General features: G+C 38.5%; 1 protein-coding gene across 1 annotated transcript in view; it reads right to left on the minus strand.

The window, feature by feature from the left end:
- Positions 1-9,845: 9,845 nt before the first annotated feature.
- NBDY (negative regulator of P-body association) overlaps positions 9,846-17,933 on the minus strand; it is a 51,458-nt gene continuing 43,370 nt past the window's right edge. The window contains exon 3 of the mRNA XM_073799693.1: positions 9,846-9,943. The gene's annotated coding sequence lies outside the window, so the exon portion shown is untranslated. The remainder of the gene's footprint in view (positions 9,944-17,933) is intronic.

Raw genomic sequence — 17,933 nt, forward strand, 5'->3', positions numbered from 1 at the left:
ATATGGAGATATATGTATACGTGTGGCTGATTTACTTTGTTATATAGCAGAAGCTAACACACCATTGTAGAGCAATTGTACTCCAATAAAGATGTTGAAAAAAAAAACAGTTTCTCCATCCTTCTTAAATTTGGGCTGTTCATCTCTTTGTTGTTGAGTTGTACGAGTTTTTTTTCATATTCTGGATATGGGCCCTTACCAGATATATGATTTGCAAATATTTTCTCCCATTCTGTAGGTTGTTTTCCCTTTCTTTATGTCCTTTCCTACCCCAAAGTTCTCAATTTTGATGAAATCCACCTATTTGTTATTTTTCTTTCATTGCTCTTGCTTTTGGTGTCATAATCAAACATTTACTATCAAATCCAAAGTAAAGACTTACATTTGCTTCTAAGAGTTTTATGTTTTAGCTCTTGTAATTAGGTCATTGATTCATTTTGAGTTGAATTTCTTATATTATATTGCGCATGTGGATATCCAGTTTTCCCAACATCATTTGTTGAAGAGACTGTCCTTACTCCATTGAGTGGTCTTGGCACCTCTGTTGAAGTTCATTTGACCATATAGGTTTATTTCTGGGCTCACTAGTCTATGCTAGTAGTCTATTTGTCTGTCTTTATGCCAATACCACACTGTTTTGATTACTGTAGTTTTGTAATATGTTTTGAAATCAGGAAGTGTGAGTCCTACAATTTTATTCTTTTCCAAAATTCTTCTAGCTATTTGGGGTTCCTTAAGTATCCATATAAATTTTAGGATGAGTTTTTTCTATTTCTGCAAAAAAAAAAGCCCAAGAATTTGGATAGGGACTGCATTGAATCTGTATATCATTTTCAGTAGTATGGACATCTTAACAATATTAAGTTTTCCAATCCATGAACATGGAATGTCTTTCTGTTCATTTGTCTTCTTTAATTTCTTTCATCCATATTTTGTAGCTTTCAGTATACAGGTCTTTCACCTACTTGGTTAAATGTATTACTAGGTATTTATTTCTTTTGGATAGTCTTGTAAATAGGACTGTTTTCTTCTTTTTTTTAATTAAAAATTGTTTATTTATTTTAACATCTTTATTGGAGAATAATTGCTTTACAGTGGTGTGTTAGATATGGGGATATGTGTATATGTATAGCTGATTCAGTTTGTTATAAAGCAGAAACTAGCAGTGAAGTAAGTCAGAAAGAGAAAAACAAATACTGTATGCTAACACATGTATATGGAATCTAAAGAAAAAAAAAGTTCTGAAGAACCTAGGGGCAGGACAGGAATAAAGACACCGATGTAGAGAAGGGACCCTTCTTAATTTTCTTTTTGGATTATTCACTGCTGGTGTATAGAAACATAGCTGAATTTTGTGTGTTGATTTTGTATCTTGCAACTTTACTGAATTCTTTTATTAGCTTTTATAGGGTTTTTTTGGTATGTGGATCCTTTGGGATTTTTAATACATAGGGGATCATGTGATCTGCAAATGGAAATAGTCTTACTTCTTTCTTTCCAATTTGGATGCCTTTTATTTATTTATTTTTTCTTCATAACTGCTCTTGTTAAAATTTCCAGTGCAACGTTGAACCACAGTGGTGAAAGCAGGCCTCCTTGCCTTCTTGATCTCAAGAGGAATGCTTTAACTCAGTTATCATTAAGTATTGTGTTAGCTGTTTATTGTTCATAGATGTCTTTTATTACATTGAGGAAGTTCTCGCTATTCTTAGCTTTCTGATTTTTAAATCAGAAAATGCTTTTTCTGCATCAATTGAGATTATGTATTTCCTTCCTTCATTTTATTAGTGTGGTGTATTACATTGAGTGATTTTCTTATATAGAACCATGCTTTTTTATCTCTGAGATAAATCCTACTTGGTCATGGTGTATAATCAATCTATTTCTCCCCCACCCCATCCCATATATATAATGCAGTGTTGGATTCACTTTGCTAGTATTTTGTTAAGGACATTTGTATTTATATTCATAAAGGATATTGGTCTATATTTTTTTTCCTGTGGTTTCTTGTCTGGCATTTATATCAGGGTAATTCTGGCCTCATAAATTAACAGGCAGTGTTCCCTCCTCTTCTATTTTTGGAAGAGTTTGTGAAGGATTGGTGTTAATTCTTCTTTAAATATTTGGTACAATCTATCAGTGAAGATCAGAGAGATTCTTGATTACTGATTCAGATTTTCTGTTTCTTCTTAAGTTTCAGTAAGTTGTGTACGTTTAGGAATTTGCCCATTTAATTTAGGTTAACTAACCTGTTTGTATGCAATTGTTCACAGTACTCTCTTATAATCCTTTTTTATTTCTGTAAGGTAGTAATGTCCCCCCCTCACTTCTGATTTAGTTATTGTTTTAGTTAGTTGTGTCTTATCCCTTTTTTCCTTGGTCCAGGGAATGTTTTCTCAATTTTGTTGATCTTTTCAAAGAACCAACTTTTGATTTTGTTTGTGCTATTGTTTCTCTATTCTCTATTTTATTTACACTCTAATTTTTATTATTTCCTTCCTTCTGCTAGCTTTGGGTTTGTTTTGTTTTTCTTTTCTTGGTTCCTTAAGTTATAAAGTCAGGTTTTGAGATCTTTCTTCTTTTTTAATGTTGACATTTACCAAATGTATACATTTGGTATATTGTGTTTTCATTTTAATTTATCTCACAGTATTATATTATATTTCCCTCATGATTTCTTCTTTGACCCATTTGCTGTTTAAGGATGTGCTATTTAATTCCATCTATTTGTAAATTTTCCAGTTTTCCTGTTATTAATTTCTAGCTTCAGTCAATTTTGGTGGGAGAAGATACACTGTATGATTTAAATTTGTGGACTAACACATGGCCTATCCTAGAGAATGTTCCTGGCAATTGAGAGAAATGTGTACACTACTGTTGTTGGGTGGAGTGTGGTATACTTCTCTGTTAGGTCTACTTGTTTATAGTGTTGTTTAAGTCTGCTATTTCTTTATTGGCCTTCTGTCTACATGTCCTATCCATTATTGAAAGTAGAGTATTTTTCTCCAACTATTACTGTCTATTCCTCCCTTCAGTTTCTTCGAAATTCTTGATATTTCATTTTGCATTGTCATAGATAATACATGTGCTACAACATTTTATTTCATTGTGAGGATACCCATCCAAATGGGCATAGACTTTCTGATTTTTCTGACTGAAGAGTTGTTGAAGTCTTTGTTTCCCTCTTGGAACATTACCTTCATGGGCTATTTCAGTATCTTATTACCTCATAGGCACCATTAGGGTGCCCAAGAGTTCTAAGGTTTTTATAAGAGTTCATACAAAAACCTGTCAGTCAAAAGAGCACATATTCTGTGATTCCATTTATACAAAGTTCAAGAACAGGCCAAATTAACCAATGGTGATAGAAGTAACAATAGTGGTTACTTCTTGAGGGTACTGACTTGGAAGGGGCACAAATGGGTCTTTTGAGTTACTGGAAATGTTCTATATTTTGTTTTAAGTGGTGGTAGTTACACAAGTGTATAAATATATATACAAATTCACTGAGCTATATACTTAAGATTTATTACTTTACTATGAGTTATATATCAATTAATAAGCAAAACAAAGAAAACAAACCAATGAACTTCTGTTGTGTACTTTATTTCTTTTTTAATAATCCTAATCAACCAGATGGAAAGATACTACACTGAGAATTCAAATCAAATCAATGTGCATCTACCAAGTGTGTATATGATATATGCAGTAATAGACAAATACCAGGCAGAGAAGTAGCAAAGAGGGAGTAGTCACATCTAGAGACTGAGGACAGGAAATGAGGGAATATTTTCCTGAGACTAGGACAGCTGAGAAGGGCTTTGAAGAACAAAATTCATGAGGTAGACAAGGGCCTAAAGATATTAGAGGGAGCCAACTGTACAAAGAAATGGGAATGAAATAACAAAGTTCAAGGAAAGCTTAATGGAATATAAAATACAAGAAGAGGGTTGTAGAAGTCTGGGATGGGGGATAGGAATTAGAGGCAACAAGCAAGGCTTGAGTAAGAGGATTATCATAGAGAATCTTTTAGGTCAGGTTAACATTTTATCATAGAAAATAGGAAGTCATTAAAGGATTTTAAGTAGGTAAAAATATGGTTAGATACTAATTCTAGAGGCTGTACCAAGGGTCAACAAGCAGTAGTGGAACAAGCTGGAGATCAGTTAGAAAACTATTATTGTCATTTAGGAGAAAAATGGTAAGGGTCCAAACCAGGGTATGGGAATGGAGATTTGGGAATGGAAAAGAAGAAAAATTCATGAGATATTTTGAAGGAATAATAATTATGATTTTGTGACAGATTAAACTGTGGAAGTGTGAAAGGAGAAATATGACATGATGCCCTCGTTTTTGCCTTGGGAGTATTAATACCAACAAGAAAAAGGTTTGTGGTGCTGCTGGTGGAGCCATGAAAAGTTCAGTTTTAGCTGTGTTCAGTTTGAGATGCTGGTAAGGCATCCACATAGAAAAAGCCAGCAGGCAGTTGGCTTCATGAGTCTGAAGCCTGGCATAAAGACTTGTGTTGGAGATACAGATTTGGGAGTCATCTGCATAATGTTTAATTAACTCAAAGCAGTGAGTGAGATTGCCAAGCAGAAGTGAGAATCAAAACAATGAGATTCAGGAACCACCAAATCTAAGGATCCAGATAGAGTATTCAGAAAAGGAAAGTGAGAAAACAATGAAAGAGGAGAACTGGAAGTGAAGGGTGTCATAGAAAGGAAGAGAGGAGATAATTTTAAATGTTACAGAAGGTCAAGATAAGGACTGAAAACAATTCACTAGATTTGTCAATTAGAGTTATGGTAACCTCTACCACAAAGCATAATGCATGGCCATTCTCACAAATTCCTGCATCTCTACATAAAGTTTATTAACATTCTCACCCATTTTTATCTTCTTTCCTCTGGTTAGTTTTCTCAATCCTATCTAGCCCACTTTCTTAAATATTTTAATACCTATTTTAATATCATGAAATTAAATACACAAAATTTCAAAAATTTGTTATCAATAATATGAAAGAGAAATACAAAGAAAGTAGTTTATAAAGAAATAAGATGTATTTCAATATGTAAATGCTGGGACATAACACTAAAAGACATATGTAGAAAAATATACAGAAAATGCCTGTAAATGTGGCAACTACAAATGATGACCGATACAGGTATGTTATTACCGTTATTTCAAATATCCAAGAGCAGCATTTTTGTATGTGACATGATTTTCCAAAATTATGAACATTCTTGGTAACATCATGAACAAAACAAAGTAAGATCTTAAGTTGGCTTACATGGTAGTTGTATTCTGGGAAAAGTCAGTGTATATTAAAACTTTCTTCTTTGTATATAAAATGGAGTTCAATTCAAGGCCTAGATCAACGTAAACATACTTTTCACCTATATGAATATTCAATGGGCTATTCAAGTTGTATGGGATATAGAAAAATTAAATTTTGTGCAGGCTGTCCTGCATATTGCAGGACATTTGGGAATCTTGACCCTGCCCACGATATGCCAGGAAGCCCTCCATCATTATGATATTCTTTTTTTTTTTTTTTTTGGCCATGCCACGTGGCATGTGGGATCTTAGTTCCCCGACCAGGGATTGAGCCCGTGTCCCCCTACAGTGGAATCGCGCAGTGTTAACCACTGGACTGTTAGGAAAGTCCCCATTATGATATTCTAAAATGCTTCTCACAAACTTTCAAACCATCCTTTGGGTTTATACTACCTTCATTGAGAGCCATTATTTTGTTCTCGTCCAAAGAAGAAAACAAGTGCTTCCCTTGGCATTGCATCGCCCTCTAACAACTAGGCCTATTTCTTTTCCTTCTCAGTTATTATGAATTGTCTTCTCTCCTAGATCATCAATCTCTCCCTCTTTTCTTGTTACTTTCAGCCAATACACTTTCTCAAATTTCTACCATTTTCTATATCATCTAATTTTTATCTTCCCCTTCTCAGTTAAACATCTCCTATGAGTGGTCTACACCAACTAGCTTCAATTTGGCACCTCCTAGTCACTCCTTAACCCACTGCAATATGGCTTTTGCTCTAACAACATTGAAACCAATCATGCTAAATTCACTAATGAACTTAATTCACAAATTAATGGTTATATTTCAGCACTAAACTTACTGAACCTCTACTGCTGTTCACTACATGTTTTCTTAAAACTGGGCATCAAAAACTTCTGGATCCTCCCCTCATCCTATTTATACTTTAGCTTTTCATCTTTTTCTAGATAATCCCTTAATGTTGGTGGTCCCCAGAATTTCCTCCTCAGCTAGTAACTTTTCCCTATATACACCCCCTACTAGATTATCTATTTTACTCACCTGGTTCAACTATCACCTTTATGCTGATGGTTTCCAAATGTATTTACCTGCTAGTTCTGCAATCTCATAACTTTACAGATATATCTTACTCAAAACGTCCAAAACTTGCTCCTCTTGTATTCTATATGTCGGTTAGTGATTTCATCTAATACTCAAGACAGAAACTTAAGAATCATTCTTTATTATTCTGTCTCCATTGGCCCCCATCCCATTTGTGATGGTCTTTTAATATGTAAACTTGGCTAGTTAGATTTTCCAGTTGTTCAATCAAGCACAGATCTAGGTATTACTGTGAAACCATTTTGTACAAGTGATTAATGTCTGTAATCTCCTTTAAGTAAAGGAGATTATCCTAGATAATCTGGGTGTATCTGATTCAATCAGTTGATAGGCCTTAAGAGCAGACCTGAGACTTTCCTGGAGAAGAAATATCTCCTATGAACACCAACTTCAGTTTGTGCCAGAGGTCCAGCCTGAAACTCCTGAGAGACTGCTCTGTGGATTTCAGACTTGCCTAGCCAGTCCCCAAAATCACATAGGTCAATTCTTTGCAATAAATTTCTTAATATGTATCTCTTACTGGCTCTGTTTCTCTAGTTTAACCTTGATTGATATGTCATGTATTTAGTAATACTTCATCAACCTTTCTCAAATCCATTCCTCTGTTATTCATCCCAACTAATAATATTATTATTTTTTTGCGGTACGCGGGCCTCTCACTGTTGTGGCCTCTCCCGTTGCGGAGCACAGGCTCCGGACATGCAGGCTCAGCGGCCATGGCTCACGGGCCCAGCTGCTCCGCGGCATGTGGGATCTTCCCGGACTGGGGCACGAACCCGTGTCCCCTGCATCGGCAGGCGGACTCTCAACCACTGTGCCATCAGGGAAGCCCATCTCAACTATGATTGACTGAGTTCAGGTCCTTATCATTTCTTCTCAGGATTATCACAAAAGCATCTTAAATGGTCTCACCCCAATCTTTACACCATCCTCCATATGATCACTAGTATGATCTATATAAAATATAAATGCGAACATAGTACCCTCTTTAAAAATCTTCAATGACTTCTAATTTCCTACGTATTTATCTTAAACCTATCTAGCAAGGCACATAAGGTCTTCACGTTCATGCTCTAGCTTGCTAATCTAGTTTCATCTCTCCACTCTAGGAAACCTATTTGACTTGTAGATATGCTTACCATCCACCTCCATCCCCCAACAAGAACAGGCTATATCAAACTTCTGTACCTTTGGTATTCTATTCTCATTGCTTAAAGTTATTCCATCTATTTGTCTCTCTACCATCACCCATCCTAACTTAATACTTCTACTCTTTTTATTAAGATGCTGCTTAGACATTGATTCACACAGGAGGTCATCCCAGACCTTACTAGCATACGCCCTCCTCTTTTCCCTTATAACACTCTATTCCAATTTCTACTTACAGCACTTACCACATCAGCTTATGAACTCCTTGGGTAAGTTAGGTGTCTTAATTTTGTGACCCTAGCATCTAGAAAAATGCCTAGAATTTAAAAGATGCTCAATATATTTTTATTGATGGAATGAAAGGATAGATGTATCACACTCTGGATATCAGTTTGGTTGCTATAATGGAATCTGTAGTAGGCAGAATTATGGCTATCCAAAGATATTCACACCCTAGTTCCATGGCAAAAGGAAGTTTGCTGATGTGATTAAGAACATTGAGATGGGGAAGATGATTCTGGATTACCTGGGTGGTCACACTGTAGTTGCATGAGTCCCTTAAAGCAGAGAATTTTTCCTCAGGAGAATCAGAGAGAGATGGGAAGACAAAAGAAAATGGAGATTTCTGCATATATATCCAAAAGAAATAAAAACAGGACATTGAAAAGATAGCTACACTCCCATATTCATTATAGCATTATTCACAAGAGCCAAGATATGGAAACAACCTAAGTGTCTATCAAAGGCTGATATAATAAAGAAGTTATTATATATTAATATATAATATATATAATATATTAATAATATATATATACATATATATATGTATAATCAGCCATGAAAATGAAGGAAATTCTGACATTTCTGACATTCTGACATAACGGATAAATTTTGACAGCATTATGCTGAGTGAAATAAGCCAGAGAGAGAAAGACAAACACTGCATGGTATCACTTATATGTGGAATCTAAAAAAAAAAAAGTCAAACTCTTAGTAACATAGAGTAGAAAAATAGTTGCTAGGAGCTAGGGTGTGGAGGAAATAGAGACAGGTTTGTAAAAGGTTACAAATTTTCAACTATAAGATGAAGAAAGTTTGAGGATCTAATGTAAAACATGTTAACTATAGTTGATAACACTGTATTACATAATTGAAATTTGCTAAGAGATTAGAACTTAAATGCTCTCACCAAAAAAAAAAAAAAAAATGCGAGGTGATAAATGTGCAGATTAACTAGATGATGGGAATCCTTTCACAATGTATATGTATAACAAATCACCACGATTACTCTTTAAATATCTTACAATTTTGTCAATTATACCTCAACAGGGAAATTCCCTGGCAGTCCAGTGGTTAGGACTCCCTGCTTTCACTGCCAAGGGCCTGGGGTTTGATCCCTGGTCAGGGAACTAAGATCCCACAAGCTGCACAGTGTGGCCAATAAATAAATAAATAAACAACAAATATTTTTTAAAAAATGAAAACAGATTATACCTCAAAAAAGCTGAAAAATAATTTGTGAGATGAAGATAAAAGCTTCCATTAATACCCACCCTTATTAGAGGGTGCAGGGTACATATAGTCCACGTGCAGAAAAATTTCTGTCTCTATGCTCCATGAGGACACTTTTATACGTTCTTTATGGTTGAGGGTAATAGTCAGAAAATGTGCTTTTAGCGGAGAGATTCCCGCACAGAGGATCGGTGCTGACCAGCACTCAACCAGCCCGAGAGGCTTGTCTGCTCACCGCCGGCGCGGGCGGGGGCTGGGAGCTGAGGCTCGGCCTTCCGTCGGATCGCAGGGAGAGGACTGGCGGTGTGAACACAGCCTGAAGGGGTTAGTGCACCACGGTTAGCCGCGAGGGAGTCCGGGAAAAAGTCTGGACCTGCCGAAGAGGCAGGAGACTTTTTCTTGCCTCTTTGTTTCCTGGTGCGCGAGGAAAGGGGATTAAGAGCGCTGCTTAAAGGAGCTCCAGAGACGGGCGCGAGCCGCGGCTAACATCGCGGACCCTAGAGACGGGCATGAGACGCTAAGGCTGCTGCTGCCGCTACCAAGAAGCCTGTGTGCGAGCACAGGTCACTATTCACACCTCCCCTCCCGGGTGACTGTGCAGCCCGCCACTGCCAGGGTCCCGTGATCCAGGGAAAACTTCCCTGGGAGAACACACGCGCGCCTCAGGCTGGTGCAACGTCACGCCGGCCTCTGCCGCCGCAGGCTCGCCCTACACTCCGTGCCCCTCCCTCCCCCCGGCCTGAATGAGCCAGAGCCCCCGAATCAGAAAAAAAAAAAAGAAAATGTTCTTTTATTCACCTTTTTGCAGGTCAAGTGTGGTAGTGTATGGCTGACCTTGGAAGCTTGGAGGATTTGACGCATATTGATTTGGGAGCTCTGAAACTAAAATTGCAATTGATTTAATATATTGTACATGCACATAGCTTTTTTATTTGACTTATGTCACTTGACTTTCACAATAGCTTATGAGTCAAATGTGACAGACATTATTTTCATTTAAAAAGACGAAAACTGGACTCAGAAGCTGGACTTGCTTCAAATGATATAATTAGAAAATCAAGAAATCATATTTGAACCCAGATTTTATGATTTCAGAAGAGATTATCTTACAACAACATAAAATGCTTCTGTTTTCTATTTTTTCCTCAAAAGTAAATCATATAAATATTATTTTAAAAGAAAAGTAATCTGACATTCTCTTAGTGTCACCGTAATTTTTTTAGTGCAGTGCTGTTCAAACATATACATATATCCTAGGTGATATAAATTTCCAAAGTTTATACCTCTCAGATAAAAAAAGAAAATGGAGAATTTCTAATGTGAGAAGGACTCGACCTGTTGTTGTTGTCTTTGAATATGGAAGAAGTATACAACAAGCCAAAGAATGCAGGTGGCTTCTAGAAGCTGGGAAAAGCCCTCAGTCAACAGCCAGCAAGGAAACAGGGATCTCAGACCTACAGTTAAGAGGAACTGAATTCTGCCAATAACCAAATGAGTAAGACACAGATTTCCCCCTAAAGCCCTCAGAAAGAAATGCAGCCAGCCAACTCCTTGATTTTCACTCAATGAGACTCATATTGGATTTCTGACCTACAGAACTATAATATAATAAATGTGTCATGTTAAGCCTCCAAGTTTGTGATAAATCTGTTATGGCAATAATAGAAAACTAATACAGAATCAGTGCAAAAAAACCCGGTGCACTTCCAAGAAAGACGGACTGAGATGTGATAGCATGTCAGGAAGTAAGATTACCAAGAAAGGAACTTATATCACATTTTCCTTTTAAAGATGATCAATCTAAAGTATTATAGGAAGGTGCTTGCGTAATGAGAGGCAAAAAAAGGCTAATAACACAGAGAAAGGTGCTTAAGGAGATTCTGCACATGAAGCTGTTAAAAAACCTCTTCTTTGTGGGTGAAAACTTCCCTCGTGGGGGTCGAGGGCAGACTATCAACCCCTGAGCAGAGGTTAGTGGTCGAGCACATTTCTCAGTGGGCTTATGAATCTCTGGCCTAGGAAGTATCATGACTGTACACCTTCCTGCCAGCTCCTCTCTATTCTGGGAAGTGTCATGGCTGTACACCTTCCCTCCTGTCATGGATTTCTCTTATACTCTCCTTCTCTCCTGACTTCTTGGACTCTCTGTTGATCCTTGAGCCTCCTGGCCAGCTTTGCCAGCAGGTTGGGTGTTACCTCTTTTACTTCTGTGGAGAGGCAGCCCTCTTCAACATCACAAGGACCATATCCTGAGAGGAGCTTTTGCTTTGTATTGTTATCACTGCCTTGTGGTGCTCCAGTCCTACATTATTTGTTTCTCTTTCTTTTGTTTCAGTGATAAAGGTAATCCGTTTAGTTGGCTCAGGGCCTAGGTCTCTTCCCTCCCTCTCTGAAGGATTTAGGCCCTGGGACTCTGGTTGCTTTTTCTCCCACAGGCTCTTGTTCCTTTCCTTGACTAATCCAAGGGGCCTCCTCAGGCTCACCGACCAGGCAGATTTTGGGTGCTCACAGAGACCCCACTGTTGACACTGGGAGAACACCAGGACAAATAACTACCACCTGGCCAGGATGCAGCAGACCCACGTCTTGTCAAGACATCCTAATAAAAAATGGGGGTGACTACAAGCATCCTGAAGGACTGCCCACTAAGATGCACATTAGCTAATTGGGGAAAATTTAGACAGGATGGTTTAAGAAAAAATTAATTTTCTTTTGCAATATTCATGGCCCGAATACAAACTAGGGGACCAAGAGATCTGGCCAAAAAAATGGGTCATTGAATTACAATACCATCTTGCAGTTGAGCCTATTTTGTAAAAGGAAAGGTAAATGAGGGGAAGTCCTATACATCCAAATGTTCATGACCCTATTCCAAAATCCAAGTCTAAATAACTCCTGCTTGGTGTGCCTGGCTCACATCCCTTCAAAGTGCCTTCTTCCCCCACAGGAGCCTGATGTTTTAGATGATCTCTTTATGAGTCCACCTCCTTGAGGTATACAGCTGGGACAGTCTTCCGGATCATCTACCCCTAATGCCCCATCTGAGGAGCTGGAGAACCCAGACCCCCATCAATCAGCTCATGCATTTGGCCTTTGGAGTATTTAACAATTGAGATAGGGTTGAAGAGACAAAAAGGATTCAGGGATGAAACTGAGGGGGGCTCTGTGGGGCTCCCATGTTTGGAGGCCTTTTTGCCCCCTGTTTCTCATAGGTAAGACTCCAGCCTCCATGACCTTCCCTGAGTTCCAAAGGGCATATTTGAACAGCTGCTAATCAAGGGAGAAGCAGCCAAGAAACCACCTGATGCAAGAGTAAAGGGAACAACAAAAAAAACCCCACAAAATCAAAACCAAACCCACCCCCCCCAAATAAATTCTTTTTAAAAAAAGATCATTTAAAATTTTTTTAAAATTAAAATAAAAAAGATTAAAGGGACCAAAGAAGCTCATCAAGGTTAGGAGAGGAGAGGAGCCCTACACACACCCTAATCTTGTCAACAAGCCCACCCTTTGAACTATTGCTATAAAACCCCTTAAATCCTCCCGGGTTGGGACACATTTTTTTTTTTTATACATCTTTATTGGAGTATAACTGCTTTACAATGGTGTGTTAGTTTCTGCTTTATAACAAAGCGAATCAGCTATACGTATACATATAACCCCATATCTCTTCCCTCTTGCGTCTCCCTCCCACCCTCCCTATCCCACCCCTCTAGGTGGTCACAAAGCACTGAGCTGATCTCCCTGTGCTATGCAGCTTCTTCCCACTAGCTATCTATTTTACGTTTGGTAGTGTATATATGTCCATGCCACTCTCACTTCATCCCAGCTTACCCTTCCCCTCCCCGTGTCCTGAAGTCCATTCTCTATGTCTGCATCTTTATTCCTGTCCTGCCCCTAGGGTCTTCAGAACCATTTTTTTTTTAGATTCCAAATATATGTGTTAGCATGTGGTATTTATTTTTCTCTTTCTGACTTACTTCACTCTGTATGATAGTCTCTAAGTCCATCCACCTCACTACAAATAACTCAATTTCATTTCTTTTTATGGCTGAGTCATATTCCATTCTATATATGTGCCACATCTTCTTTGGGACACATAGATTTTTGAGGCGGGAGCCTGCTGTGTCCCCCTTTGCCTGGCAAAGCAATAAAGCTATCCTTTTCTACTTCACCCCAAACTCTGTCTTGGAGGTTCAATTTGGTGCCTGTGTACAGAGGAGCTGAGCTTTCAGCATCAGGGACAACAGCAAAAAAGCACAATTACTGGTGGCAGCCCTAAGACCTGCACCACCTCAGGGTTACCCTCCCTTGTGAAGACCCATGGTGAGGACAGGATACAGGAAGGCTAGATCAGAGCCACTGTTTTGCCGAGAAAGCATCTGCTTTAAGCATCTGTTTAAGCATCTGTTTTAAGCATCTGGTGAGGACAGGATACAGGAAGGCTAGATCAGAGCCACTGTCTCGCCGAGAAAGCATATGTTTTAAGAGTAGCCAGGAGGGCCACTGGAAAGACTAATGCTCCCTGTATGGGAAAAGTCCACTGGGACCCTGTGCAATATACAACTAGAATGCAACTGGAAGCAGAACTGCCTCCAGTCCCGAACAGGACTCAGGTTCCCAAACCAATCATGGCCAAGAGGATGAAGACTGATGGGTCCCGGACCCTTCCTGTGTCCCAAAGCACACCTGGTCATTTCTCTGGAGGAGCCTCGGGTAACACTTGACGTGGCAGGTAGGAAAGTTATCTTCTTATTAGATATGTGGGCCGCCTACTTTGTGCTGACTGATTTCCCAGGACTCTAGTCCCCCCAATCCTGTATGATAATGTGGACTGATGGAAAGCCCTAAATCAAACGATTCACCCCTCCCCTCAACTGCTTTATAGGAAATTGTACCTTTGCGCCTCAGTTTCTGCTCATGCCTGAGTGCTCCGTCCCCTTACTGGTGTCAACGACAAATTGGCACTTGCCGTTGACATTTGCTTTCTACCTCTACAAAGATTAAATCATGAGCTGCTGCAGCTGCTGACTTTCAACACCCCCTGAAAGGAGTTCAGGGTGGAAAGCAAAAATGAGGCACTCTGTGCTCTGGGAAAAACTGGCAGAACAGGTCTTCAGACAGTTAGATATTTTTAGGAGACGATTTTATGAGCCCAATTCTTGTATCTCCTCATATCTAGAAAAGCACTAAAATCCTTAAAGGTGATTCTGCACCTCGTGACTAGCAGTACCTTCACCAGACTATCAGAACCTTCTGCAAAAAATATGTGCACATGTACTCCCCCTTCACCAAAATCACATATATACTGACCTTCCCCCCTACCTCTCTGGAGCAGTTTCTCAGAGCTACCTGAGATGCTGTCTCTCAGGCTATAGTTCTCATTTTCCCCAAATAAAAACTCACAACACTCACATTGTGCATTATTTTTAAGTTGGCATTGGGAAGGGACTTACTAAATTCCAGACAGTCCAAGGTGGAGACTCTCACAGAAAAGGGACCCACCAAGAGAAACAGTTGCTCTTGGCCAGAAGAGTCAACCTCAGTCCCCAACCAGAAGAGGTCTCCATTCCACCCCGTCTAAGTTTTTAAACTATGGGCTGTTAAACTTGTTCACAGTGCTAGAACAAAAGGTCGCGATCCTCTGTACCCAGACTCCCAGTAACTCTTTGCCTTTGAGTAGACAAATTCAGACACTCTAATGCCATGAATGCTTCCATTCGGTGTGTTTATAAAATTCAAGCCAAGGATGCCTACAGGATAAAAATTGAATGGACAAAAATTTGGGCAAAAATTGTCCAGCTACCTTTAAATATGGGATCACATGAGCCTGTAGACAAGCCTCTTTAGATCAAAGGCTGAACTGAGGGCCATAATTAAATAATTTCTTAAACCCAGGGAGGATTCCCAAAAGTGTTTGTAAATAGATTACCAAAGTAGGAGGCCACTGATCTGACTAAACTAACCATACCTGATAGGAAGTTTTGGGGAGGCCCTCTCCCCTAAGCTAAAACATTCCAATATAAATAAATGGGTCCTTCAATATCATTGAGATAGTCACCCAATTCTTTGAAAAAGAAAGAAAAAAAAACTGTCCTTGTTTTACAAATCTAGTCTTTACATAGCCAGAGGTATGGTTACAAAAATAATCCAAAACCCACCAATCTCTTCACCACTCCCCAAACCTTCCCTATTTAATTTAAGAGGCTCTTAAGTATCAAACAAAAGGAGAACAAAGTCATCCCAGGAGGAACTTGCCTTTCTCCTCCCATGCTTTTGAAATGCAAATATTCTACCTGGTTTTCTCCAAGAACCTTTATCTCTGCTATCTTTTAAAATACAAGTTTTGAAAAAGAGGCAGGTAATCTGGAACTTATTAAGGACAAATAAAAGTCTTAAGTGTCTTCGCCATAAATATTAGTAAGAAAAGATTTAACCATCTAGACAGGTGACCTTGATGTGTATATAAATATTCATAAATAAGAAAGAAACTGGCCAGAGTAAATTGCACGTTCACGTGATATAGAAAATATTCAGTATTAAATTAATACCTGGCATTAGCTCCAGCCTCTTGGTTTGATTAATATAGATGTCTTTAAAGTCATCAATGTTAAGTATAATACTTCTCTTGTAGCTAGGTTTACTACAGGTCAAATAAGACCTTCACTTGATATGATGAAAGTTTTAAAAGTGAATTAAATGCAAGTGAGATAAGAGCTTCTGGATGAACTTTTTTTAAAACATCTTTATTGGAGTAGAGTTACTTAACAATGGTGTGTTAGTTTCTGCTTTATAACAAAGTGAATCAGCTATACATATACATATGTTCCCATATCTCTTCCCTCTTGCGTCTCCCTCCCTCCCACCCTCCCTATCGCACCCCTCTAGGTGATAACAAAGCACCAAGCTGATCTCGCTGTGCTATTCGGCTGCTTCCAACTAGGTATCGATTTTACATTTGGTAGTGTATATATGTCCATGCCACTCACTCACTTTGTCACAGCTTACCCTTCCCCGTCCCCAAATCCTCAAGTCCATTCTCTAGTATATCTGTGTCTTTATTCCTGTCTTACCCCTAGGTTCTTTTTTTTTTTAAACATCTTTATTGGAGTATAATTGCTTTACAATGGTGTGTTAGTTTCTGCTTTAAAACAAAGTGAATCAGTTCCCATATCTCCACACTCTTGCGTCTCCCTCCCTCCCACCCTCCCGATCCCACCCATCCAGGTGGTCACAAAACACCCAGCTGATCTCCTGTGCTATGCGGGTGCTTCCCACTACCTATCTATTTTATGTTTGATAGTGTATATATGTCCATGGCACTCTCTCACTTTGTAACAGCTTAACCTTCCTCTCCCCATATCCTCAAGTTCATTCTCTAGTAGGTCTGTGTCTTTATTCCCGTCTTACCCCTAGGTTCTTCATGACATTTTTTTCTTAGATTCCATATATATGTGTTAGCATACGGTATTTGTCTTTCTCTTTCTGACTTACTTCACTCTGTATGACAGACTCTAGGTCCATCCTTCTCACTAAAAATAACTCAATTTCGTTTATTTTTATGGCTGAGTAATATTCCATTGTATATATATGCTACATCTTCTTTATCCATTCATCCAATGATGGACACTTAGGTTGCATCCATCTCGGGGCTATTGTAAATAGAGCTGCAGTGAATATTTTGTTACATGACTCCTTTTGAATTATGGTTTTCTCAGGGTATATGCCCAGTAGTGGGATTGGTGGGTCGTATGGTAGTTCTATTTGTAGTTTTTTAAGGAAACTCCATACTGTTCTCCATAGTGATTGTACCAATTCACATTCCCACCAGCAGTGCAACAGTGTTCCCTTTTCTCCACATCCTCTCCAGCATTTATTGTTTCTAGATTTATTGATGATGGCCATTCTGACCGGTGTGAGATGATATCTCATTGTAGTTTTGATTTGCAATTCTCTAATGATTAATGATGTTGAGCATTCTTTCATGTGTTTGTTGGCAATCTGTATATATTCTTTGGAGAAATGTCTATTTAGGTCTTCTGACCATTTTTGGATTGGATTGTTTGTTTTCCTGTTATTGAGCTGCATGAGCTGCTTATAAATTTTGGAGATTAATCCTTTGTCAGTTGCTTCATTTGCAAATATTTTTCCCATTCTGAGGGTTGGATTTTTGTCTTGTTTATGGTTTCATTTGGTGTGCAAAAGTTTTAAAGTTTCATTAGGTCCCATTTGTTTATTTTTGTTTTTATTTCCATTTCTCTAGGAAGTGGGTCAAAAAGGATCTTGCTGTGATTTGTGTCATAGAGTGTTCTGCGTATGTTTTCCTCTAAGACTTTGATAGTTTCTGGCATTACATTTAGGTCTTTAATCCATTTTGAGCTTATTTTTGTGTATGGTGTTAGGGAGTGATCTAATCTCATACTTTTACATGTACCTGTCCAGTTTTCCCAGCACCACTTACTGAAGAGTCTGTCCTTTCTCCACTGTACATTCCTGCCCCCTTTATCAAATATAAGGTGATCATATGTGCGTGGGTTTATCTCTGGGCTTTCTATCCTGTTCCATTGATCTATCTTTCTGTTTTGTGCCAGGACCATACTGTCTTGATTACTGTAGCTTTATAGTATAGTCTGAAGTCAGGGAGCCTGATCCCTCCAGCTCCATTTTTCATTCTCAAGATTACTTTGGCTATTCGGGGTCTTTTGTGTTTCCATACAAATTGTGAAAATTTTTGTTCTACTTCTTTGAAAAATGCCAGTGGTAGTTTGATAGGAATTGCATTGAATCTGTAGATTGCTTTGGGTAGTAGAGTCACTTTCACAATGTTGATTTTTCCAATCCAAGAACATGGTATATCTCTCCATCTATTTCT

Source organism: Tursiops truncatus, chromosome X (genome assembly GCF_011762595.2).
Source record: "Tursiops truncatus isolate mTurTru1 chromosome X, mTurTru1.mat.Y, whole genome shotgun sequence".
In the NCBI taxonomy this organism is placed as follows: domain Eukaryota; kingdom Metazoa; phylum Chordata; class Mammalia; order Artiodactyla; family Delphinidae; genus Tursiops; species Tursiops truncatus.